Source organism: Denticeps clupeoides, chromosome 13, assembly GCF_900700375.1.
Source record: "Denticeps clupeoides chromosome 13, fDenClu1.1, whole genome shotgun sequence".
NCBI lineage: Eukaryota > Metazoa > Chordata > Actinopteri > Clupeiformes > Denticipitidae > Denticeps > Denticeps clupeoides.
The window spans coordinates 15833691-15859894 of NC_041719.1; the positions used below are offsets into that span (position 1 = coordinate 15833691).

The window sequence follows — 26204 nt, forward strand, 5'->3', positions numbered from 1 at the left end:
TGTTCAGTCCACACATCAACATCTGCACAGATCCCCCTTGTCGACAGACTCAAAATAAAGTACCAGTTGTTCTTCTATCTGGATGTGCAAGCATGTTTGCAGGTATTTTATAACTAAACACAACACAACATATACTTTTAGTAATAGGAAATCGCAAGAGGCTACATAGGGACACTGAGGTAAAAGTCTGAACTGCTTGCAGTATAGAGTGTCATTCTAAAAACCAAATTGTCTTTAATCTGTTGCACATAGCCATTAATTATCTGCATGTATTCTGAACGGCTAGTATTTCAGTGACTTCAGGGAATTACACAAGAGCTACACTTTCAATGAATAGAAAGGCTTTATGACTGGCAGCAGGACACTTAAGAAAAAAAAATTACAGAAAAGACTGAAATTAGGGACAAAAAATAGACTGAAATCTGGCCATGCCATGCATCTGTAGAGGCCTGAGATGTTTTGTTTTTTTTTAAAGGAAAATGATGTGTTGACGGAATAATAAAAAGCCTTGAAGCCATCTGCATCCTTAACAAAGAGGCACAAACTTCAAAACAGACCCCATTTCTGTACAGAAGTAACACTTAAAAACATACTTGCTCTTGCTGAGGCCACAAGTATCAGTTATTTCACCATCCTATTCTGAAATCTGTTGAAATTTTATTTCAACTATTCATGTCCCTTGTGAGTGTGTGTCTGTGTGTGCGCGTGTGCACGCATATTTCTTTTCTGTTGCTCATTCTCCTTTGGAGTCACGGTATTGTTCTTCATTCATCTGTGGTTGGATGCATGTGTCCATGAAGTTATTATGTTGTCCATGTCTAAATATGCATACTTTAGTTTACCTTGAGAGTAAAGTTTTTCCTCATTCATGCATGGGTGTGTCAGTCCTGTGATTATTTGGGCTGAGTCTACCTTGGCATGCCTGTATTGTGCATGCAGTGACAATGGCACACAGAGACACACAATAAGTTTCAGCCTGCAGGGAGAAATAGATACGGATACAGCATCTGGTCACTTTTTCAGCCATGCACACACACAGAGACACACTAACACACAGAGCACACAAATGTGGCATTGCTTTCCCCTATGCTTTCAGCACCCACTATGTCACAGGGAAAATTCATTGGGGAAAACAACATGCCAATTCCACAGAGGGGCCAAACTGGAGGAAGATAAAGAACACCTCTATCCTAAATCCATTTAGCACCTGTCCCATTCACTTACAAGCAGACGAGGGACGGGAGTGGGGTTTGGATTTTAGCGTTTCCAGTTGCACGGATTATCAGCACAGAGACTCATTGTTTACTGGGGTCTGCTTTTTCCAGCTGAAAAATGAATTGGAATGAATTGAAAAATGAATGTAAAGAAAGCCCTGGAAGCACTAGGAATCAGCACCACAGACAGCTCCTCTGTATTACTCATTAAGTACTTTTGAATAATGCGTTAACTAATTAGAATAAAGGAAAAACACAAAAGAGTGCTGCGCGGTCACTTGCTCACTGCCCAGTATGTGAAGCACAACGAATGACAACATGTGCCAGCCTGCACTCCCCTCGCCCATGAACCTGCTGTTGCCATGAACACTGTTTTTACATTCTTTATATTAACTGGTACTTTTTTGTGCCTTTGTATGAGTTCATATGATCAATTTATGATATGATCTATTTGTAAATGTGGAAGTCAGGCGGGTCCAAAATCCATTTATATTGTGTCCCTAAGTAAAACACTGAATTATGACCATGACCACTGACAGTACCATGGTACACATGCACATTTGACACTTTAATTTAAAGAATCAAATTTAAAAACTAGTGAATGTAACATGGAGAAAGATGACACATGCTTTATGCTTTATTAAACATGGGGTAAATATGGTCTGTAAATAACGAGTTTCCATCAGCATAATAATTGCAAGTGCTGCAACCTCAAATGAACCTGATTTCCAGCAGTTAGTTTTCCTATGTGCATTCAATTCTTCGGAAGGAGATATAAAGTGTATCAAATTCTCAAAGCAGATCCAGTCTCCTGGAAACGTGGTTTAAGACGTCTCCAGCCTCCAACATGATCTTGACCCCAGAATGATGGTGAAGCCCTTCCCTAAGCGGCAGCCCAAAATAAAACCAGGGCATTAACCAGCCTCATTGCTGACCCAGCGACCCCCAAAAAATGCAGCATAAGACATAAGGATCAGTGGGATCAGTGGGACAGAAGTCTCATGAAGGGCCTGTATAGCAATGAGGACAGGTATCTGGAGACATCAACATAGCCTTGAGTCTCCTGTGAGTCATACAATGAAACATGTCATGAGCACTATCCAACCAAGCAGTCATGGCCACTTTATTATGCACAGTGGTGTCCATTTCCACATCTGTGCCACACCCTGTTCAAAGGGCTACAGCTGAGTAAATTCTAGGACGTGTCCACTTATCCACAGCAAATTACTAACATGAAGCTCCAGCGGACAGCTGTATTATGAAAAAGAGAAGAAGATTAAAACAAAGCGCTCCATCCTCTGACATTTTTAATGGGACACGTCCAGGCAGTCAGAGCCTTGCACTGACAGATAAGGCAGAGGGGCAAAAAGCCTCCATGAGTATGAACTCACTTACATGGCAGAGGCAACTTAGTGTTTTTATGCACTTTTGCAAAACTCCTACCCATAGAAAAGTGTAGTGTAAGCACACAGCAAGCACTGTACAAGATAAATAAGTAAAAAAGTTTGTTCAAAACTGGGGGAAAAAAGATCAAAGAAGGGAGAATCCCGCAAATCTGTAATAAACACAGCCATCAGTCAAAAGCATTACTGTAAACAAGGCTTCAGAGAGGATGTTTACCCTCATTGGTGTCAGAAAAAAGGGCAAGAAGAGCTCCTAAAATGAACCGCTGATAAGACTTTTCAAAGGTATCTGATGCAGATGATCATTTATCAGACTTGAACAGCACCTCCTCGTTGTGCACTTTAGACAATATTTTCAGTTTCAGTTCCTTTTAGATCGCATCTGTGGTTATGTGTCTTTTTTTTTTTATCTTGTGCTTATTCTTTCCAACCTACGCACAGAGTTTATCTCTACAAGGTTAAAGGAAGGCTGCACGAACCACAGGCTGAGTTTACTGCCCTTGCACAAACAAGCGTACCCGAGGAGGCCATTTTAACGGCTTCAGACAATTTGTCAGATCGCGCTCCGTTGTCACCCTGTGACATCCGAGGGCATATGTCAGGACGGACACAGAGAGTTGGCCTGATCCAAGAGCTCAAGTGACAAGTAAACAACGCTCTCGACACCCGAGAAAAACAAGCCCTTGTGCCTCCCCCTGACGTCCACACACACACTGACTGCATCTCAAGAGAAGGAAGGCTTGACGGAATTGAAGAGACTCCCGAAGACGCTGATGTCTACTCAGAAATCTGGAATGTTTGGCTGCGTTTTGCAATTCAAATACTGATTATCAGGCTGTCAGTTGATTAAACTAATATTAATTAATTGCACACTTTGCTATTAATGAATCATAATTATGCAGGGACCACATGGGACATTGGGTCAGGACGGGGACTCACCCAGGGTGGGGCTCCAGCCCAAACACTACCCATTTACACACCCCCGGACACTCGAGTGGGGCAGTGGTGGCCTAGCAGTTAAGGAAGCGGCCACATAATCAGAAGGTTTCCGGATCAAATCCCACAAAGGTACCACTGAGGTGCCACTGAGCGAAGTGCCGTACCCACACACTGGTCCCCAGGTGCCTGTCATGGCTGCCCACCCATCACTAAGGGTGATGGTTAAAAGCAGAGGACACATTTCACCGTGTCACCGTGTGCTGTGCTGCAGTGTTTCACTTTCATCAATTGACCTAAAGCACATGCTTTTGGATAGCGATGTGAAAATGGAGTCTCAGAAAATAAAAAAAAAATTAAAAATCACATAAATTACTTCATATTTCAGTTTTTGTTTTGATTTTTAAAACATTCGTCTCTATCTTATGCCTGGCTCTTATTAATCATAATGATTAAGATTAACCATTTTCTAGCCCTTATTTTGCGTAATTTTGTATGCATTTAAATGCAGGACTGTATGTACAAGGGGCCTGAAAATAGCTGCGAAGGTTATGATCACGCAGAGCTACAGGTCTGGCCACTGCAGCCTCATTGTGCCAAACCAAACAGAACTGAAAACCACCTCAAGTTCTCAGCAGGTCTCTTTTCAGACGTTTGGCATGCGCGCCCAAACAAGTGACTGGCCGCACTGAAGGCCCTTTGTTCCCCCATTTAGTCAGTGCAATCAAGGCCTAACTGTGCGCTTGGAGGTTTGCTCCCCCGAACCCCCTTGGTCTGCAACAAGCACTTTGCCTCAGGCCAGAACATTTTTGCGCCTTCCGGCTGGAGTGGAGAGTGCTTTTCAAAGTGTGACGTAAGCGTGCCAACACGCTAAGAAAAATTGATAATTGTGAAGTTTCATTTGATTATCACAGCATGACAAGTGTCTGATACACATTCACATTTACAGCATTTACCAGATGCCCTTATCCAGAGCGACTTACAGTCAGTATTTACAGGGACAGTCCCCCCCTGGAGCAACTTAGGGTTAAGTGTCTTGCTCAGGGACACAATGGTAGTAAGTGGGGTTTGAACCTGGGTCTTCTGGTTCATAGGCGAGTGTGTTACCACCAGGCTACCACCACCCCTGATACACACGGTTCAGCTTTCGCGCCAACAGATCACTTGTATAGATCCATACAGAAGACATACATATATGCGACATACATATATGCTTCCTCCCAGATTCTTAACAAATTACTGATAAATTACTTACAAATTTCTGAATTTACAGACTGTGTCTGTGCTGCAATCATTAAACACGGAGAGTCAGAGAACTCGAGAACATGTGAAAGTGAAGTGATTGTCATTGTGAAACACAGCAGCACAGCACACGTGACACAACGAAACGTGTCCTCTGCTTTTAACCATCACCCATCACCCTGTGTGGGGACGGTGCTTTGCTCAGTGGCACCTCAGTGTCACCTCAGTGTCACCTTGGCGGATCGGGATTCGAACCGGCGACCTTCCTTAACCGCTAGGCCACCACTGCCCCAAATGATTGCAGCAGCCGAAAAGCAAATCCAAGGCGGCATTTGCCTTCATACTTCATACTTCTTGGAAAGAGCAGCTCTGCTTCATCCAGCCGCTGAAAAACAACGGATAACCACAGGCCAACGGCACACAAGAACACTAAAGTGAGGACATGTAATTACTGCAGTTACAGTAATTACCAATTACAGACACAGTCCTTTATTAGGGATAATTGGTCAGTAAATTAACTCCGCTTAACCCTGTCTTCGGGAATTAAAAATCAGATCTGCTATGCTGCTCAAGACAGCTCCGGTGGCTCCCAAAGCAGAGTCACGTGACAAGGCTGAGGGAAGATGAGCGACTGCCTGTTACTGTGGAACACGTTCCTCACGGCCCGGATTGCATACCGTGCTTCTCACCATTTGTGTCTCAGACAAAAATATATGCGAAGAGCAGAAATTACTGGATGATGCTATATGGAATGCTGGAGTTCTATTTAATTTAACCCAAATCGGATGATGCCTGTAACTATTCAGTTGAGTCGATTTCAGTTACTTTAATTCAAACTGATTATTAGATTAAAGTAAAACTAAAAAAGCTTTGCTCAGAAATCAGGCCACTGAAAATCTTGACCCCTGAGATCTCAAAATGCACATCTGTGTTGTATCTGACAAATGCACAGTCTTAATCCCAGAGGACAAAGGCCAGACAAATGCTGGTGATGATAATTTGAAGTCATATAAACATCAAGGACTGCTCAGTACTGCATATGCATATGGATATCTGATTGAGCAGTTGAGTATCTATGCTGCGATTGGTTCTCATTTGTAGGCCATTTGTCATGAAAGCCAAAAAATATATGGAAGTGTCCTTGTGAGAGTACTCACAGCTCAATAGATCAAAAATTGAGCAGTAATATTTATAATCGTTGCATGTAAAACACATAAATCTCAACATTATCATTAACCTCAACACTACTGAATAAAAGCTCAGCACTCAAAACGATTGTTGATGGTTGCCATGGGAACTGTGCCAGCCCTGACAGGCTTTCACCTAGACTGGGAACAAGTCGCCCTCCAGATGAGCACCCTTCTGCACCCGCAGAGCGTGGTGTCACCGGACCACCTCCCGGACCCCAACTCACAAACACAGATCAGACGCGACGTTCCCAGTCACCACCTCCCCGCCGCTGCAGACACCCTGGACGGGGTCACAGAGGTCATGTTGAAACAACAGAGTCGCACTGTTTTGCCTGGATTATCCTGACGTCGGCCACATCACGTCACTGTCGCGTCCCCGACGTCTCTCCCGCGCCACTTAAACCTCCGAGCGGAGGACGTGGGGTGGAGGTTCGCTCGCTCTCTCTCTCTCTCTCTCTCTTCTTTTTTTCCTCTGGTTGAATTGGAAAGTGGCGGATGGGGTGTTTGTGGTTTGAATTAGTGCTCATATGCTAAGTGACGCAATGCTTGGGGCACTCAGCCACGCGGATGAAACCGCTTTAAAAATTGAAAATTCCCATCTGTGCGTGCGATGCGCGGCCTACTCCTCGCTGCGTCGGCTGCGCTCTGCTTTCGACAGCTGGTTGAATGGCTGAACGGGCTAATGCTACATTACACAGACGAGAGCTCGCTTCCCCCCCGCCCCGCGCTCCACTGTTTGGAAACAAGCCGGTGTTAAGAGTTCAAGTGGTCATTATGGATCCCGAAAAATGCTTTGCGCGAGCGCGCAAAGGGGGTAAATATTTGAAAGTGCCGGAAGGCTGACACTATGCCACATGTTGACATATTAATAAAAGCAAACGGCTGCTTTGGAGCACTTCCAACTGATGAATGTTTAATCGTGGAAGTGTACCACCAGTGTCAAAAGCAGGAAAAAGCCAGAAAAGGGACGGCTGGGGGAAGACTAAAAGTCAAAAGTCCATCTTTGTCTCTAGTCATGGGTCACCGTCTGCTTCAACAGAAAGAAAAAATCCAGAACAAGATCAAATCATCAGATTGACTATATTGTTTCTGGAAGACCAGCACCTTGCATTATTGATATTGAGACCGGCTGTTTCCCAATCAAAGTTAAAAAAATTATAAATCTGGACCCCGACTTTGGACATTAAAAACATTAGCTGTTGGGTTGAAGTTGGTTTCAGATGTTACTCTCCCCTGTCCAATTCAGACAGTATAAGTACCTGCTGCAAGGTCATGACGGACTGTAATGTCAGTACATTGTTTACTCCCAAAATACTCCACCATTACTCAAAAGCTAAAAAGCATTTCAAAATGTCCTTGTTTTCCATAGAGGAACAATTAATCGAAAAGAAAAAATGAATATGAAAGAGTCATTCACAAAGTTTGAAACGATGGAATAATGCAACTGTTTCCAACTGTATTAACCTCATTGCAAAATGTATTTTTTATAATAATCAATTAAGATTAACGACATTAGTGAACACAAAATCCACTGGAACTGATGAACTTTTTTTCATCATTAACAGCAATTTCCAAAAAAAAAAATGATATCAAAAACATATTATATTTGTAAAAAAGTATATTTGAATACATGTCTAGGCAGATGTCACATCTCTTATCGACTTGTTTGCATGAAAAATGGCATCCAATCAAAGCAGACAAAAAAGCAAGCAAATTCAAGATTGGATCATTTGCATACTGATGTACGCTGTACAAGGTATACGCTGTTCCATTCCTTTTTTCAGAGAAAATGTATATAATATACCAGGTCAACCTCTTTAGAAACTACGTGAGCCACAGACATTTACCTCTTGCTTCAGAGTATATTAAGCAGTAAAAAGGATTTTGTCATGTGCAAAAACGCTGGTTGCGCAATGGTTTTGGGAATGTGCTCCAGCATGCACCAGTTAAAGTTCCTGATGTTTAATGAGAAAACAAGGGCCGTGCCGATCATCACCCAGACACAGGATTGTTCTGTGAAATCTGTGACTTGTATAAGTGGCTCTGATTTATGGAGTCGTTCTGACAATGTTGCAATATAACTTTTTAAGATTTTTTTTTTTTAAATACTGACAATTCCTGTGTTGACCTCAGTTCCCCAATACCACGACCTCAGCGGCCCATTCCCTGGGGGTGCAAACAACAGACTGCGATGAGAGGAGTCAGGCAGGTGTCGAGGCCTAGCACGCCCAGTCTCGGAGCTCACCGGCTCCGCCCGCCACAATAAACACACTCGACAGGCTGCAGGGGGCAACGGGTTCCAGGCCCTGCTGCCATGCGAGGGGGCGAGACTGGACTTGTCGTGGGTGAGGGGGCAGTAGAGGCAACAGAAAGCCCAACGGTCTCCAGCAGTTTCAACCTGGCCCCCTCCTCACGCCGATCCTTATCTGCGGCGGCGTCAACCTGCCGTGCATTTGCCTGTTAAATTCTTTCATTGAGCAATTATCAACAATAACAGTTCATAACAGTCTCATTGTGATATCAAACAACAATGCACTTCCTCTGCTGGGGGTTGCGAGGTCGCACATCGCAAGAGACTAAAGAGGGAGGTTGGAAACTCGCACCATTAATAACTGGAGGCCTTTCTACCCACATTTTACATTAATAGCATTTATCAGAACCCTTGTCCAGAGCGCCTTACAACCAGTAGTTACAGGGACAGTCCCCCTGGAGACACAATGGTGGTATAAGTGGTTTGAACCTGGGTGGTGGTTGCCTAGTGGGTAACACGCTCGCCTATGAACCAGAAGACCCAGGTTCAAATCCCACTTACTACCATTGTGTCCCTGAGCAAGACACTTAACCCTAACTGTCTCCAGGGGGGGACTGTGCCAGTAACTACTGATTGTAAGTCACCCTGGACAAGGGCGTCTGATAAATGCTGTAAATGTAAAATGCTGTAAATGAACCTGGGTCTTCTTGTTCTCAGACAAGTGTGTGACCACTAGGCTACCACCACCTGTTCGTCTCTGAGCTGCTCTACTCCCCAGTACTTGCTAATTAGACTAATAAGGTAAGAACTGTGGTATGAGTGCTTAATCAAATCGCCGGGCCAAAAATGATTTTCTTTCTGTTCGCTTAGTCTCCCGTCGAATCACACGCAGCCATTTCATCTTCCAGCAGACGGAATCAGGAGACACGTCTTCCGCCGTTCACATTCCGAAGGTGCAAGACCTTTAAAGAGCAGTGAAATCCCAATTCGATCTTGCTGCCAAAAGAGATGTTTTCATTCCTCTTGATAATAAAACATGTTTATGAACCCCATGAAAAACCGTCGCATGTCGAGCCTTGACAACTTGTCAGGGTGTTTTCTTATGTGCCTTTACTGCAGTTTTTCTTGCCTGGCTGCCGCCTCTCCCCAGTGACAAAGACACTAAGTTTCAGCGAGAGAAACTGTAAATACGAATCGTTTGATTTGCTATAAAGTTTGATATTGAGCGACAGCTCCATATTGGCACAGGGAAGAATCAAATGGAATCGGACAGCTTGCATAATATGAGCGATTGAAGGTGGAGACGGCTGCTGGTGTGGGACACAGTCTGGGGAGATCTTCTGTCCTCAGTCGGAGGGCCTTGATAACGGCTTCCAGAGACACCTTGATGTCCACCTTCAGACATGCTGGGAGTGGCACGTAACTATCAGCTCAATTTGACAAAACGCTATCGGAAATTGAATAGGTTAAAAAAAATTTGAAATGGAATTTAATACCTTTGGTGCCCACATGAAAAAACCAACAATAAATACTTGACAAATGGCCACAGATATTCTGTCCAGGGACTTGCCATCCTTGATCTTGAGGCTCTTTTCTTTTTATGAATTATGGAACATTATTTTAGACAAAACAGGAATCAGAAGTAATTTCCCTGCTGGATAACAAAGAATCTCTCACAGGCACAAGGTGCCATTGTGCTCAGTCACACCCACATTTTGATAAAAGCAGACTCCAAACACACACAAGTGCGTGTATACGCACACATACACACACACACACACACACACACACACACACACGAAAAACACCTTTAATTTGATGCAATGGCAGCAAGTGCTAACAGTCTTTCAGTGACATTCCGACTGCTCTAGCAGTGGCCTGAAGCTGCAGGGGACAGGCAACATTCTGAGCGCCCCTAGCTGGGTGTCTCCAAACATTTTATTCTCCCTCCCATCGTCACACTGTCACATAATTAGTCTCACTATGAGTGCTTTAAGAAGCGTTATTTAGATTTGTCTAAAGTTTGTCAGCGCACATGCCTTCTGTTCTACAGACGTGGAGCATGTCTTTGCAAATGTGGAAGACGGTAGAAATAGGAGCTGTCAGGTGCTTTTAAGTAACTGTCAGCATAGCAAAAAATTCAGAGCAAAAAAAAAAATGAACACAGGAAATAGGACCTTTTGTTTGGTCAGTACACTTGCCCTTTCCAAAATGAAACCGTTAGGTGTTTCAGGATCACGACGAGACACACTTCTACATGTGATATCCTAGTGCACTGGGGTTACATATAAAATATCAGACTTTAAAGGATTGTGTGTGCAGAGGCTCTGTGTGAAGGAGCTGGAAAGCAGTCTGGAAAGAGATGCCTCCTGGGACGAGTCCTACTGAAGATCAAAAATATCATACCAACAAAAACAAAAGAAGAATATTCCCATTTTCCCACTGAGAGCGATGGACTTTGGCTGCATGCTCTTTTGGGCTCAATTCTTCCTCTGGGCTGAACGTCAGAACTCATGACATCACAGCTGTTTCTATGAATATGAAAATCCTATTACACAGACTGCCCAGGTATGTTTGTGACCAATTCACACATCTCCACATCTGAAATACAACCTCTGCTTTGTCGAGGAGTAATAAGTCATTCGCGGAATACGGTCCCTTCCTCATGAATCCCCAGCTCGCATTTACGTTCAACATTTATTTATTTAGTAAAGACTCGAGAGCTCAAGACACAGTGATTCTGGACAAATCAATAAACGCCAATATGTGAATAACAGCGCAAATCACTCAGTGCGGACCGAATAAATAAACACCGGGAGCCAAGGCCTGCCAGGTTAAATAAAACCAGAAACAAGATACAGAACATTCCAGGCATTTCAGACCATTGCAGGTGGCGTGAACTACTTCCTCGGAATTACTAAAAATAAACGCATGCTGCACTTTTAATAACCAAGCACTGGTAAGCAACGAACAGCATCCCACAATGCACTCATTTTATCCTTTCTATACTGTATACTGTATTCAGAAAAAAAAAGTATGTGTACAAATGACTGGGACTTACCACTTTTTTAGAATTTATTAATTTATATTAATGCTCAGACAACTAATTACAGAGACTGCCAAACATGGTCTAGCTAAGCATTTTTATGTGGACATCACAACATTTTCAATTTATAAAAAGGGCAAGTGGCCTAAATACATTTCATAGTAGCTGTATAAACACTGGAATATGTTTTAGAGTTATTAGAAACATTTGTTTCAAGACCAAGATGAGCTGCAAAAGCAATGGCTCTAAAAATCTCATTTTTGTTTAAGTTCCGTTCTGTGGAAATTAACATTTGGCAAAATGTTCGACTTCTTTTGAACATTGGTCAATACCAGCATGACAGGGGTGTTGCAGGATATTGATATTTCCATTACTTATCAAATCGTCTCCATTTTTGAGGTGTTTCCTCACTGAATACAGATATTCAGAATTTCAGTTCAGTTCAGATATTTGACAATAATCATCAGAAACATAATTAAAGACTGCAACACCTACTAAATGATACTAAATTATGATAGAGTGGTATGATGGCTCTTGAACAGGATCCCACATCAGCTCACTTTCTCATATGTTTGACCAAGTCGAAGGAACGACGTGACAGATTAGAATCTCCGTGCCGAGGCTGAATCGGCGTCATTCAACCTCCTGGTAAGAGCGATCAAGATTACCTCCCCATGCTTGAGATAACAGGAGGAAACCAATTCACGGCGAGAGATGAGAGACGTCTGAGAGTCGAGGCTCATAAATCTGCACTGGCTCACCTGGGACCGTCATTAATTGGCCTAAACTGGCAGGTCTTTGGTTTACGGGGTCTTTTCATCACGGCAAGCGAGTTAAATGCTTATCTTCAAGCAGGAGGAGTTAGATAGCAACCTGCGCACTCTGACATGAAATGAAGTCGGAAGCAGACTTCGTCCTTGATTTTTATAATCTCCTTGTATTCATTTCTGAAATTAATAACAACATTAAAGGTTAAAGCAGCACTCGAGAAGCGAGTTGGGCGCCTTTCGTCTTTGTGCCGGCTCGCAGCGGGGTCCTGCCATTAATACTGAAAGAGCTGCTCCCTTTTACTTTCTGTGGTTTTAAGTCGACTCAGATCAAAACTCCACCGTTCTGAGATGTGAGTGAAGAAGAGAGACATGAGAGTGTGTGTGTGTTTTGGGCATGTGTGTCGCAGTGGTTAGCCTTGCTATGCGGCTGTGAGCAACTACTCAGTTAAAAGTGATCACAGGAGGGCTTCTTGGCCCGGCTCAGCTTGTCACTGCTTTCAAGCCACTGCTTGATGTGTTGTGTGTTGTGTGTGTGTGTGTGTGTGTGTGTGCTCACAGTGTCAGCAACAAACTACTTCCTGAGCATGTGGTCGAAGGAACATCTGCTCATTGTGCATGTCTTTTTCAAACCATACCAACAACGTCACAGCCTGTTCATGATAAAAAAAAGATTATCTTTTTTTTATCTCACACACACACACACACACACACACTCACACACACACACACACACACACACACACATATATATATATATATATATATATATATAAAATAAAAATAAAAAAAGTAAAGAGTAAGCTGTTCTTTGCATCCATTTTCAAAACCTGCTCATCCTGACCAAGGTCATGGCAAAGTTGGAGCTTATTTCAGAGATCCAACCAGAAGCAGGAGCACCGACTCCCCATAAAAAAAAACACAGTCATGGAAAAAGAAACAACACCCAGACCACAGACCAAAGCCTTAACAAAGCCAAAGCCTAACCTGCTGGCAATGCATTCTGGAAAACAATGTTCAATGTTAATAATAAAATGTTTGTGTACAATTTAACTGAATACATTAATTTAATTGAATCCAAACAATTTGGTAAATAATTTTTAAAATATGTATGTGCACCATGTTCTCTTTTTATAATTTATACCATGTTCTCTATTTTACAATGAAATATTCCACAACAACGCACTGTACAAGTCCCAAACTCGATCATAAAATACACAAAGCGTTTGGCCATGACAATGCACTTATGACATGGTGATCTATGACTGTGCTTTTTTATTTTTTAGTTAGCAGTCTTAAAGAATATTCCAGTAGCACTTGCCGTGCTGTAAATCAGCTTCAGAATGGTGTTTATGACAGGAAGACAGACAAGCTGAAGTCCATACATTCCTTTTCACAAAAAGGAACAGAAAAGGATATATCTTTTCGCATAGTTTCTGCCAGGATGCGAGTCGACGGCTGCACAGTTCATTATTACACACACAGTTATTCCATTGTGAAAGGCAGCCCGATTCGGTTTTTTGGTTTCATGAAAAAAAATTTTTGCGAGCTATGGTTTACCGAGTCTGTCACCGAAGACAAGCCATGAGCTCATAAATCCAGAGTTTACTCCCATAAAGAAGGTGAGACACTCTCACTCTATTCACTCTCCCAAAAGCTGAAGAATAGGGGATACGGGGTTGGAGGGGGCAAATATAGCCAGCCAAGTTGGCACAGAGGAGAAAGACTTTTATCTCTTCCAGTGTGTCATCACGCACCTCCAGGCTGGGATTTCAAAGATGATTACGAGTCGTGCTTCTCCCAAACCTTTACCGAACGAAAGCCAGACTGGTGGACGTGTGAGTGTAACAGGTTGCCGGGTCGTTGTGTACACAGGTCACACGGGAACATTATTTGCAGCATGAGAAACTCTTGTAAAGTGGCATTATGCAAACACTTCCATGAATCAATCCACATACTGTACATGGAGAGCAGAAGATAAATCAAACAAACAGGTGCAATAGGGCACTTACAACACACACACGCACACACACACACACACATATTTCAATCCAAAGGCAATGAACTAGTGATGCTAAATTTGTGTGTGTGGTTCCTGACTTGAAAGCAAATCTAATACTGGCCTGGCCTAAATGTCGTTGCTGTGGGACGGCGTGATGTGCTGCAATGGTTTGGTCCACTCAGAGTAACATCTACAAAGCAACCATCCAACGTTTCTGTCCTAATGGGAGTAGAATTTTACAGACACTGGAACATTTTTGGGAGAATTGTGTCCATCAATCACCCTTGGTGAGCATGGGCAGCCATGACAGGCGCCCGGGGAGCAGTGTGTGGGGACGGTGCTTTGCTCAGTGGCACCTTGGCAGATCGGGATACGAACCAACAACCTTCTGATTACGGGACCGCTAGGCCACCACTGCCGCCAATAGACTGCTGATTATTTGACAAGGACCATTCGTTCTAGTCTATGTTTTTATATGATGCATCTGTAGGTGAAGGAATTACTGTAGATCTTTTTCTTTTTTTTTGACGGATATACCCCAAAAATTGGGTTCAGCCATGTTTAAAAAATGGCTACAGAGACTCCTTCTGCCTGGAGGAGTTAAATAAACGGCTGCATCCATTCCTAAGCCACTTGCGCAGAAGGAAGACAGCGTCTGCATCGCCGCGCTCATGCAGCTCTGAGCTAGCCTTCATTTTGGTGGCACGCTAACAGAGGCGTGTACTGACAGCGTGTGACACAACGAGCTTCCTGTTTTCAGACAGATCCTCTTCGTTGCTTTTATGGGCTCGCGTCTGTGCAGAGGCCGCAGGTTCGCTCCCGACAAGGAGCCGACAGTCTGATGAGGCGCGGCAGGGGCAATGGCACGTGAAGGCGTCGCTGTTACGGCGGGCGCAGCCACCGCATCGGCGTGTGAACTACTGCGGAGTTTAACGATGAGGTGGCTGCGCCCGCACTCCGAACTGTTCTCTCACAACGTATACAAAAAAAAAGCCTCCTAACATCTCCAACACCTCCAGGATGTTTCCTCAACAGGTGGCGGGAACGTTCACCCCGAAAGGAGCCATTCGCATGCGGCGCCGTAACGGGGCAGATGATGGTCCACATCCCCTCCGGGGAGACAGGCAGCAGCCGTAAACAAGTCGCTCATTAGGACCGGCCGGGCTGTCTCATTACTGAACTGAAACCAGCTTCATTACAGGGCGGCCGTAATCACGCTGGCATCGGCCCGTTTAAGCCCCGGCTTTCGGTGGCAGTTAAACAACAAAAATAAAGACGCCGGCGCCGTGGGCCTTGCGGGGCTTTATTTGCGCGTGGAGCGGGGTGGAGTGGAATAGAGGGGAGGGGTGTGGGGGGTGTGGTGGTAAGAGGATTTCTCCTATCGCCGCCATATGTTAGTCACCTTCCCATATTACATAGGCCCAACGCGAGAGTCCCGCTATCGCTGTAAGACTCTGAAGCCACGTTTAGGATTGCTGGCAGAGCGTCCTCTTCCTCCTAAGCTGCTGGGAAAAGCTGCTATCAAGCACAAACATCGTCAACACAACAACAAAAAAATAATAAGAGACGGAGCGCGAGAAAGAATGGAGAATTCTGGGATTATTCCATCCTCTGTGCGGCAGCGATTTGAGAGATGGGCATTGCCATTAACCCCACCCACAATTTTGTTTAGAATACGGCATATTCTTTTCAAATACGTTTCGCTCGCATAGCGCTATCCCAACACAAATCCAACCTGTTTTTTTTTTTTTTTTTTTTTTCGTACCGACTTAAGTTTCTTCTGAAGGTTGTTGGCTAAATAAAAGCACACACACTGCCCCCTCACTTGGCACAGGTGAATGGAAACCCCTCAATAGCACCTTGTCTTTTGGAATCCAAGAGAAATCCTTTAATATGCAGCTAAAGCCTTCTGAAGGCTGAGTGACAATTACAATATATGTGCAGTGGTGAAGGGACAACGAGTGGGCACGTTTCTTCTCACTTCGTCGAGGGTTGGCCATGGGCAGCGGGGACCTGAAAGGCGACAATGGACAATTTCTGGAGTGCAGCCCTGGTGGAATTTAACTACTTCCTATCAGGCCGAAATGTCAAGCTTGGCCTTTCAGGCCATTCACTCCACACACACTCCTGTCCTTTAAAGCGGTGTTTCATACCCTGGTCCTGGAGGAACATCTGCCAGGAACGTTTTTGGAACGTTTTTGTTCCAACCCACATATCTTCACAATCTGCCCCACTCATTATTAAGCCATTAAGTAGCAACTGAGCCTAATTAAGGTAGGGCTGGAGCGAAGACTCTTTGGCAGAATTTCCTCCATGGCCAGGGTGGGAAAAACTGCTTAAAAAACTGTTAAATAACCATCAGAAGCTAGACGACCTTACAGAGCCTCAACTGCTGATGAACAGGGGCATGGTCTCACTAAAAAGCATGTGAAAGGCGCAAAGGCGCAAAGTTTTCTTATATCTTCATATCGGTTTCTGATATCTTCAAAATGTCTTCTCTATCCAAAACCTGCATGGAGTTTTCTGTACAGGGATCTGTTATGCATCTTCTTTACAAGCACGTTGGCGATCGCACACTTGAGCTGCTTTATGAAATGTTTAAAAGCTCTTGAAAGGCCTTCATAGAAGAGATAAATGTGGGCGATCGTATAAATCCCAAAATTGGACACATTTGGCCATCAATGATTCATCCACAGCATCCATCATTTATTTAAAACATATCAAATGTGCATCTTGGATGTAAAGAGAAAATAGAAAACACAGATTTAGTCCGACAACTCCCATCTGTGTTTGAGACGTTGAATTACGAGCTCCGGGCGTGGTTGCGCCATTTCCAACACACTGTAACAACACATCAGAGAGGATTAGCGGTCAATTCCACAACCCTGCAAGTCTCAATTCTGATTGCGCCAACTGTTTTGCGTCCACTTAGAAAACTTTAAGACAAACTCGACGAGGATTAATCCACACCATCTATAAACCTACTTGGGCCACTCGCCGTGTCTCAATTAATCACTCTTTAAGTTGACTTGCTTCTAAGCCTAATCTTCAGGACTCGTTAAATGCATCTCTGTTCTCCCGCGTTGTTTGTTTTCTCTGCCTGGTTTGCTTTTCTCCGGGCCGGATCAAGGAACCAATTATCCCCATGAACCAGTCACACACTCGCAGACAGCCAGTGCTTAATCCTCCACCTCCACAGGGTGGTGGTAGCCTGGTGGGTAAGACACTCGCCCAATGAACCAGAAGACCACAAAGTCACAGGTTCAAACTCCACTTACTACCATTGTCCTTGTAAGTTGCTCTGAATAAGGGTGTCTGATAAATGGCATAAATGTAATGTATCATAATATGAACCCAAGCTTTTTAGTATGTCCCTCCTTCACTTCACATTGGCGGGCAAGCAAGTCGTGCATCACATGCTTGCCATCATGGCACATTTCTAACAGCATATCTCTCCTGAGCCCTACCTGAACTTCCCCTCTGCTAAAGGGTTTCCATGAACAAGCAGATTATAGGGCCATTTTTATCAATGAACCGGATTATTGTGCAGGTGTCGACTGGATTACAGTTTCCAAAGAGGGCAGGCCGCTATAAGTGGATAGAGCGGGATGACCGAACCACAGCGGAGCAACACAGTCCCCAAATGACCCCAGCTAACTTCAGAAAGAGGAGACACAAGCTATTTAAACCCTAGTGAAATGAAAACCTTGAAAGCAGATTTAGAGACAACGCTGCATTCCTCCTCATGCACTGAGAGATGTCATTACATATTTGGGGTCTGCCACTTTCTTAATCATTACTTTCTAGGCATTTTGGACAACACCTCACAGCACGGTGCTTTAGTGAACTGTGATTCCAACATGGAAAAGCTCCTGTGGTTTCCTGTGGAGAATTAACACTGGTCCATTTGAACCTACATGCTCAGCACTTGAAATGACCCAGACACATGACAAACGTAAACTAGTAGAGCTACAGTGGTCACTTTACATCCAAGAAATGATTACACTGGATTAAATCTGGATGAATATGAATAGACAGGGTGCCGTTGTTGACGGCATTGACCTTTTATACTCGCTAAGCAACCAACCAGCTCAAACAAACTGTTCAGTTCTGTGATATTCACTGAGGATTCCACATGTTGATCTGTCCCATAAAATAAGTCACATCTTGAAACATTACTAATATCGCGAGACAAGAGAAGTGGGGCGACCCAGAGGAACGTCTGACATGGGTTTTAGTGGCCAAGTGGGTAATTTCAATTTCAAAGAACTTTATTTGTCCTCGAGAGGACAAAAACATTCGCCTATTACCAGAAGACCACAAAGTCTCAGGTTCAAACCCCACTTACTTCCATTGTGTCCCTGAGCAAGACACTTAACCGTGAGTGTCTCCAGGGGGACTGTCCCTGTAACTATTTACTGTAAGGCACTCTGGATAAGGACGTCTGATAGATGGTGACCTCAGATGTATCATGGAGGGTATCTAACAATAATTTTTGCATTTGGCTATTTATTATAGAGTGGGGAAAAAACAAAGGCCCACTAACTTGTTTCCACTGAAGCCACAGGTTTTTGAATCTTTTTGTCAGGGAGTCGAGGTCTAATGAGACGTCATTCTGAGATCCCTGATAATCCCGCCGCAGCTTTGATAGTGGGAAACACGACTCTGTCTGTCAGCCGCACAACACCTCATCTGTTTTTAATATTATCACGAGACAGGCATCGCATGCAAAGAGCTGATGGTAGCGGATGTGGGCTGCAGCCTGGGCCGTTTGAGCGTCACAACTGCCACGTCTCATCTCCTCTTATCTAATGGATTTAGGTTGGGTGGGATCGGAGGAGGAGGAGAGGATCTGAATTATCTTTTCAAACTCCTGTAATCAGGCCCATTGAAAGCACATCAATGTGTCCCACGCGTGGAAGGATGGAAGCGGACACTGAAGAGGAATAAAATTAAAGAAATCCTCCATCTCTTCAGACGAGATGAATAAATCTTCAGCCTCATTCCACCAGCAACCCCACGGTAACAGATGCCACAATAAATTAATAACCCTTTCTTGTTGGAACAATGTCTCCCTGTGTAATACAGCGCAGGACCGTGTGAGGCAGAGCTGGGAGTGATTCTGAATTTTTTCTTTTTTTTTCATTATTATTATTTTATTTATCGCCCTCCCTCTTTTGTTCCTTTTGTCTTTTACAATGCTCCACACACAAGTGCCTCTGAGTCGAGCAGAAGGAGACCCCATTTCTCAGGTCTGCTCTGGGGCTGATGTGAGCTGGCCTTCATGTCATGGCGGCTTTAAAGCGGGGGGCTTATGGGGATTCCGCTCACCTCCTGTCTGCACTTCACAGAGGAGATCAGCAGCGAGGTCAGGGCTGAGGCTCCACGGCGGCGGGGGGATCTTTAGGGGAGGGGAATCGAGAGCCGCGGCTGACAGTGACCTCTGCACTTCTCTTGAACGCAAAAGTGTGATGTGCAGACAGAGGCTTGTCAGTTTAAAGGGAATATTCACACAGACAGACAGAAACTTTTCCCGCATTCTCTTTCTATGCCGAGGCTGCGGTACCCCTGTGTCTGAGGGGTACAGGGCAACACGGCGCAGAGGCAGCTTCCAGAATGATAAGCAGTGGCGTGAGATCGGGTCCAAACAAAACATCGGCTGCGAAAGGTTAACAGGTTCATCCATATATAATGTTGTCACAATAACTGCATCTACTTTATTATATGCATTAAAAACCAACGTGGAATATGTCATCCTTGCCAAAATGAATCTCTACTCCCTTCATAAAGATGGAGATGGCGTTTTAGGGACGATTCAGATTAATTAAATGTGATACTCAGCAGCACAGTACACACAGTGGAATGTGTCTTCTGCATTTAACCCATCATCCTCAGTGAGCCGTGGGCAGTGGTGAGTGTGTGGGGACGGTACCTTGCTCAACGGGACCTCGGTTGACTGTTCAGGATTTGAATTATGGGTATGCTTCCTTAGCCGCCAGGGCCACCACTGCCCGTAATGAGGCATGTTTTGTGCATGCATTTATATTATTTCCAAATGCAGCCAGACAGCTGCTGCTGAAAGGAAATCACGAGTGTGCGAATATTGAAATATTGAAATGCACAGCCGCACGTGATGCGCAGTTTTGGGCGCATCATCATCTGAATCCGTACACCGAATTTTTGAAAACCAGCAATTTGGTCAAAAATGTATTTAAATTGTATTTACGATTAGAGTCTGCAGGGTGTTTTATAAAAAATACAGAACATGCCGAATACAGTAGACAGACGGTGCGAGAACACCTGCTCAGAGCAGAGTAGTTGACTTAGCTGACCGTACGCATTCTCAGAACGTCATTAACTGGAAATTTCCTCGCTTCTTTTCACGTGACAGATCCGGCAGGGGATCGGTGGCAGTTAAGCGCGGTGCAAGCCGCTGAGAGGCAAGACTGTTCTTCAAAATTCAGCTGGCAGCCAGCCTGCACTCCTCATTCTTCCACTTGATGTGTGCGCTTTGAGAATCTGGCCCGAAATGATGTGACTGCGAGCCAAGAATCCAAAGCAGCAGCCAGCGGGCGGGGAGGGAAAACAAGAAGCCTCTCGGTCACAGCCTCTCAATTAGGCCTGCAAGGTCCCCCGGCACCCCCAAAAATACCCTCACGTCCCGCCACGCTCCTAACTAGAAAACAAGATTTCTAGACAGCTAACCTCCTGTAAGCCTCGCAGTGGCTTTTTGCTGCTTTCAGAGAAACTGAACTGTAGACGGCGCAGATCAAAACACAACGGTAGCTGATCGTTCATTCTGCGCTTTTTAATTAAAGCATATCGCGCTTGCGTCATTTCAGCATTGGAAGGCTTCGCGCACTGATGACTCAGGCTTCAGAAGCACCCCGCGTGTTCGCACGTGTTACTGTAGAGCGACGTTAAGAGAAATTAAGGGCGTGAAAGGAGGGCACGAGGGCAGGGAAGAAGAGAGGGAGGAGAGCTCAGAGTCAAGGCTCCCGTGCTGCATGGCCGTCTCAAGATCGCACCTTGGCTCTGGGAGATTTCTCTATGAGTGCCTAACCTAGCATGCTGTTCAAAAGCTCAGGACGACCCTTAAAAGGTTTCTACTGAATGGAACAGCAAATGATTGAGCCTGACTGACTACATAACAGCTTTTCCTTCTAATCCACTTAAAAAGAAGCACTCTGCAGAAACCTCTAAAGCTGTCAACCTTTCTGGTGAATGGTCCCTCTACTTTAAGAGAGAGGAGAGAAAGAGTCAACAAAAACGGAGGCCAGATGGAGAGCGATGTGAGGAAGAAAAAAAACCTGGAGAAAATTAGCAGGGTTGGTGATGAGCAACTTTTTTCTTTGTCAGCGTAAGGGAAGGGTGTGTGAGTGTCTACCGTCACAATTGATAGTAAATCCGTCCCACCCACCAGACTTCATTTTTGATGCAGCTCAATAAGCCCCTGAATAACATCCTATAATTATTAATCTGCAGTGTATTATGAGATGCCTTCTAGGAACCCCTGGAGTGTGTGTGGATCTGTAAGGAGAGGACTAATGAGGACGGGCCTGCTGTTCAGGGCAAAAACAAGAAAAAAATATTCATATAAAAAGGTAGGTCAAGGAGATCCTTTTAACTACAGTACCCAGCAATTTTCTCCTTTGTGGAAGTAAGCTCTGTACTCAAAAGGATGTAATTATGTCACTATGGTCACTCTCACATTAATGCCTTCAGTTCAACAGAATGACCCATTCCCATTCAGCCCATAGTTTCCATGGTGATATGTTTTACTAACTACATTACTGTGGTATGCAACGGAGAGGGGAAAAGGAAAGTTCAAAATTCACCAGCAGCTGGTGATCCATCAACCATCAGTCATTCTTCATTCTAAATGGTTCGATTGGCACGCTCTATATACAATCGATCAGAAGAGCCTATGAGATGAAAACACAGGAGACATATGTATCCATGGCCAAAAAAGGTCGCTGTAATTGAGTACCACAGGACCAAAAACATAACTTGTTTCCCACATTCAGAGTATGGCGACAAGCAACTGCATAGTCAAATGTATGGGAAGAAAATCAGATATACTATACCAGACGTATGAAAGCTATTTCTATTAAAAACAAAGCTTTATTTAATACTTGAATCATAATCTTCCCTTCTTTGCCTTCTATATTTGCAGTGATCTTAGATTTATAAAGGCCCTTCATTTTCATTTCTAGATTTAAGAATAATTGACACTATCTAAAGAACAGAATTTGTCTCGATAAAAGGCATTCTTCAGTCACCCCATAAACCCTGATCAGAGCATCCTAACATCCTAACATCCTATCACTTGAAGCAGAGCTCTTTCAGCAGTTGTGATGTACAGACACAGATGCACCTCTGTGAAGGCGCATGTGTTCAGTTGCATGCCATAATTGTCGCATTGCATTTTCGTGTTGTAATACATTTTTTTTTGGCCTTGCAGTGATAAGCATTTCGTCAGCTACAAAAACATCTAGAAAGACCCTCTGCTTGTATGTTTTAGTTTTAGAAATCAGAAGAACTGTCTTACGAACTGCCACACAATGATGCAGTGAGTAGTGATTTGACCACGCACCTCCAAGGTTAGAATCTGTGCTTCAGCTCTGGCCTGGGTTTCTCCAGGTTTAGCGTGGGTTTCCTGGAATCTAAATGAGATTTGGTACCTGCAACCTTGATAAATGGTTATGAATTGTAAAGATCTGTTTCCCTTGTAGACCTGGATCTGGACCCGTGGCATTCATAAACTTTTTACATATAACTTTTATAACTCTTGTCAGGCGCTCTTATCCAAAGCAACTTACAATCAGTAGTTACAGGGACAGTCCCCCCTGGAGACACTTAGAGTTAAGTGTCTTGCTCAGGGACACAATGGTAGTAAGTGGGATTTGAACCTGGGTCTTCTGGTGGCAAGTGTCTTAAGGCTACTGCCAAGACATTGTGCTGGGTGGGTAAACATCAGAAAAAAATAGATGTCCTGTAGCTGGACAAGTAAGGTTGATGCATGCCATAAAAACCAAAAACGTGACCTCTTCTCTTTCCTTACACCCTACTAGGCATAAACCGCGGGAAGAAACCAAACGGTGCTTTTCACCGTCAGACAAAAACACGAGAAGAAAAAGAAACGCCGAAACAGAGGGTGAGAAAGCAGAGGGCTTGGTTGAGGGTCCGATTGGGAAGGGGTCGTCTCAGGCCACCCTGCTTTAATGCTGCACAATCAGCTGATAACAACTCCTACTCCCACATGTTCCCCCAGCCATCTGCTACTGAAGCCAGCCAGACCGGTTCCTAGTCCTCAACAGACGCTCCTACCTGTATCTGAGAGGCTGAGAGTTAAAAAAGTGCGAGAAAGAGGAAAAATAAAAAAATTATGTGCTTATTCGTATGCGTATGTGTCACGCCATACATGAGGTGCTAATTTGTGCAAGTCTTGCTTTCAGCAGACACCAATCGTGGAGTGGCATGCCAGATCATTTCCAGGGGCCATCATTAAGGCGGATTTGTTCTGGATGCATTATAGTAATGCCAGATCAATCGCGGAACCACGAGCTAAAGCCCGTTATTAGTAATGGGCCACGGTCTTAGTTTAAGGGGCAGATTTGGGAAACAGAACCATGGATAGTCCACACGGCTCTTTTATAGGCAGCGGGCTCGGGAGCCGGCGTGACGACGAACATCATCCCCTGAGATCATCCCGTAAATCAATTAAGAGCTGAGAAGCATTTAGTGCTATCAGAACACAAAATAAGACACTCAGCCGGAGCAGAATCCGTCGCGGTGCCTCTCAACCAGGTCATTTTAAAGAAAGAGAGACTTCACCAGTAGCGAGAACTTTATTAAATTTCACTTTTTTTCTTCGGCCTGGCTGTTTCATTCCAGTGAATGGCACTGTTACATAAAGAATCCTAAATCAGACCGTTGCACCCTGGTAAAGGCGCCATTTTCTCGGTCAAACGCAGGGCATCTCAAAACATCACCATCATCATCATCTAATGTTTACAGTCACAAAAGTGATTAGGGTCTTACTCATTTCATGATATCATGAATTTATTTTTCATGATATCAACATAATCATGGAAATTAGTATAATATGACACGTGATGGGGGAAATCCTTATTATGCAAGAAATATTCATTTCTGTTTTTTTAATTTTTTTATTTTTCAAATTTAAAGTTAGTTTGTGAGTAAAATAACACTTTCAACTAGAGCGTCGCTCCCTTCGACTGAAGGAGCGAGGTCATATTTTCAGATTAAGTCTGCCTGAAAACCCTCTTTGTATCAGCCAATTACACAAAGTAAGAGGAGGGGGGCGGGGTTGTTGTGTAACGCTGCGCATCACGTCCCACTTTTTACTTTTGATATGCGGGAGTAATTGAGTGAATTCGCTTGGCGGCTGGAGCGGAAGGGTGGAGAGCGTTCGGGTCCTTATGTCATGAGCGCGGCCCTCTGCCCCCGTCACTGGCCCCTGTGACCTGGGCTTTTTACACACACAGGTCACACTTACATAACCCACAGCCCTCCCTGCACTTCACAAAACCCTCGGCTCGCTGCCTCTTTTAGCGTATGGAATGTGCGCCAGAGGCAGTTACATAAAGGAATAAATCAAACGGCTGCTGCTGTGTTTTTTATATATATATATATCATTTTATTTAAAACTCCGAGACTCCAATGGGGTGGAAAAATGGGCAGAAGGGAGACAAAAACAAAGAATAATGGGGTGGGGTGAGTGTATTTGTGTATGTGTGTGTGTGTGTGTGTGGTGGGGGGGGGGGGGGTGTAAAGGTTAAACGTGCCAATATTACTCTGTCGAAGCTTTCATAAAGACCGAGAGAGCAGATGGAGGAAGCTTTTTAGAGGGAATGCTGTTCTTTACATTGTAACTTACCAAATGCTTCCTTAATGGACTTGAAGATGGTGTTTCACAAATCAGCGATGGATCAAACACCTAAAAAAACAGAGAGAGAGAGAGAGTCAGCTCTTGCATCTGTTCTTAGAGGACATCGTGTGCACATCGTACAACGCGGCTTTCTGAAACAACGCCCGGCACAGCGGCCGGCTCTCCATCGAAGGCCCATATCAGTGCCTGGCAGGAAGCACCGCCGCACACCTCTACCTCGTCCGCTGGGGGAATTATTCCGTCACGTCACAGCAGCCGGATCGAGCACGTCGGCACCGGAAACAAGCAAGCATCGATTCTGCCTTATTTAATTTGAGAAACGCGCCGATTCCATCCATCCACAGTAATTGACCCCGCACGCCGGGTGTCACGCCCGCGCTGGGATGGGAGGCAGCGGCGCGTAATTTACGGTGACGGAGAGCAGTCATGGCGAAGGCACAACCTTGACTTGCGAAACGACAAGCAGCGGCTGCTGGGAAGAAGAAAGGAAGAAGAGGAAAAAAGTTCACATCTCCCCACCCTCAGAATTAGAAGTTGGCCTTGCGCTTCCATGTTGTTGTTGTTGTTGTGACGGTGTATTTTTTTTATTATTATTTCTGAAGACTTGCTAACATGCTAATTGAGAGACATTGTCTATTTTGGGGGTCTTGTGTGCATCCTACATCCTGTTTGGAAATCCAGGTAGCTGCGGCGGTGGGGGGGTGGACTGTTTGTTCTCGGAGGACCCAGCGCTGTGTTCTCTCCCTGTTGAGGGCTGCTTTTGTTCTCTGATAAATTGACGCTGTCAGTTTCCCACGTCGCCAGGACGTGGCTTTCACTGCAGGGAATGGGAGCGGGAACGCCGCTGCTACATGCGATTGGCATCGTCTCATTTGACTGCCGCTCTTTTTTTTTTTTTTTTTTTTTTTTTTTACTCTGTTTGTCTATTCAAGCATTGATTTGCAGATGTGAAGTTATTTTTTAAGTTTCTTTGTGTGCCTCACTGTATCTAAATCAGAGATGAGCAATCTAGACTGTCTGGGAACACGGAGGTTCGGGCACGATTAGCATCGCGGGAGTGATAGGCAAATCTCTGACGCGTCCGACCATAATGACTCTAACTGGCCATACAAATGACAACTGGACATATTTGCATGATCCAGAACAAAGAACTGAATACATACCATCCACCCAGGAACTGAGCAGATAACGATTTTATAACCAAATGAGCAAGTGGTGGTCAAAGACGACCCAAAGAC

The 26204-nt window shown here is 44.4% G+C and overlaps 1 protein-coding gene across 5 annotated transcripts in view; it reads right to left on the minus strand.

Moving 5' to 3' along the window:
• Window positions 1-26204, minus strand: part of lpp (LIM domain containing preferred translocation partner in lipoma) — a 174573-nt gene that overhangs the window by 93184 nt on the left and 55185 nt on the right. For all 5 annotated transcript variants that reach the window (XM_029001839.1, XM_029001838.1, XM_029001840.1 and 2 more), the window contains one exon: window positions 24955-25014. The gene's annotated coding sequence lies outside the window, so the exon portion shown is untranslated. The remainder of the gene's footprint in view (window positions 1-24954; window positions 25015-26204) is intronic.